Source organism: Penaeus monodon, chromosome 21 (genome assembly GCF_015228065.2).
Source record: "Penaeus monodon isolate SGIC_2016 chromosome 21, NSTDA_Pmon_1, whole genome shotgun sequence".
In the NCBI taxonomy this organism is placed as follows: Eukaryota; Metazoa; Arthropoda; class Malacostraca; order Decapoda; family Penaeidae; genus Penaeus; species Penaeus monodon.
Window position 1 is genome coordinate 24,610,846 of NC_051406.1, and position 1,980 is coordinate 24,612,825.

Consider the following 1,980-nt stretch of genomic DNA (forward strand, 5'->3'; position numbering starts at 1 on the left):
GTAGGTGTATTTGTTTGTTTAAAGTACCCAGTCGATTCTGATCTTTTGCCTGTGTGATGAAGACCATCCTTGTTTTGTCCGCTGTACCCCTGGGGAGGAAGAGGTCAGGTATGTTCCCCGTTGAGTCGCACTCGAGACCGGTATAGATCAGCATTTACTTGATGGGGATATGAAGATTTTAGGTCTAGCGAACAGTAGAACTACAGTACTTGAAATGGAGTTGGTTCGGAAAGGGCTCGTGAGTGGATAGTTGAAGATAGATGGTAGAATTGTTATCAGGTGTGCGGCTAGCCTATAGTCGTCAGTCGAGGTAGAATTGCGGTTGACATCCTGATATCTGCTCGGGATATGTGGTCTGCTGGAGGGTCTGAAATTCTACCCAGGTTGGTTGCCACTTCAGTTGTGCTTCAGTTTTGTTGTACTTCTTTCTTTGATGGGACCCAGTACCTCTCTTGAGATTCTTTCCTCCTTCCCAACCCTCCACCGCACCACTCCGTGTCGCCACATTTGAGTGTTTCTGTCGATGTTCCACAACAGCTCAAGGTCATCACGGGAAGCCTTCGTGCCTTCAAGCCGACGGGGAACGATTGTTGCTGAAGTCCGCCTGATGTTCCTCGTCCTTGTGTCGCCCAGTGTTTGGGTAGATTGGGTTAAGCTAGGCAGGGTTATGGGAGGTGAGGTGAGATTAGGGGCCTGGGGACATGATGCACAGGTACAAAGATAGGTAAACAGACAAGAAATTTGACTGGAAACTTTATGAAACATACATTTGAATGCAGTCACGAAAAGGAAGGTCACGAACCAAATGACTGTTTAGCAAAACTGCAATAGTCCCCCGAACGGACGTCGCCGGGAAGGACATCGCAGCGAGAATTAGGTCGGCACATCGTCCATAGCTTGCAAGTTGCGCAAGAAAAGGGTGGGTAGGAGTGCAGGAGGCGGTGCTGCAATTACGGGGGACAATACACGACCCCCATTAGGGAACGAGAGGAGGCTTGCGATGGAGGATTGGACAACAGAAGGTTCCATTAGTGTTGGTGTAGATAAAGACAGTCAGTCGGAGTGACGATTTTCTAAACGGGAAGTTTGTTGTGTGTTTGTGGGGGGGGGGGGGTAAATGTGATGATTTGTAGGGAAGGAAGTTTGGATAAGGAAGGTGGGTAAAGAAGAGAGGCGGAGATTGGGATGAAGAAAATCGGATAAATCAGAAGTGTCAGGAGGGAGTTTAAGGGTTGCAAGTTCAATACAAGAAGGTGATAGGAGTTGTAAAATGTACTCGGCAGAGTAATTAAGGTGAACATTGTGTACATCATTGGATAGGGTCACTGTAGAGCGCCTCGGACCGGATTACACAGGAGATTTGACCGGGAAGAATATGAAACAGAACAGAGTAACATGGACTATCCATCCTAGTGGATGACGTTAAAATGCTTTGAAGGAATATAATATAAATGGAATGGGTTTAGGGGATTCAATCGGGATGTCTGTCAAACACTGGGATAAGTGTCAAACACCGGGATAGCGCAGACTATCGACCGGGTGGCTTTAACTCACCGGGATAATACTGCTTTATTTTCACATGTGATCGGGATAACTGCCAAACATGAAACGGGATGATAGACTTAATACAACAAAATAACTGGGAACCTCGTGATACCGTAAATACGATCGGATGTCTTACTACTGTTATGAACGAGATAAGGATGATATAACAGCAGAACAGGAAGACATCGACCATCGACCGGGACTGGTACAAAAGCGGGATGATAGAGCAGATTCGACACGGGACGACTCGGGGATCGACCGGGATGGCAGTGGCTTCGATGCGCTTCAGGGCGGCGGGATAAACCAGGCAGCTTTTGGACGCCGACAACGAGGCCGCTGCGGCTTGATTTACAAGTGTCGGGCGGTCGGGGATGAAACACGCGTAACTCGTACGGCGCGCTGTATCGATCTCACATGACCCGGCTGCTGTGCGGA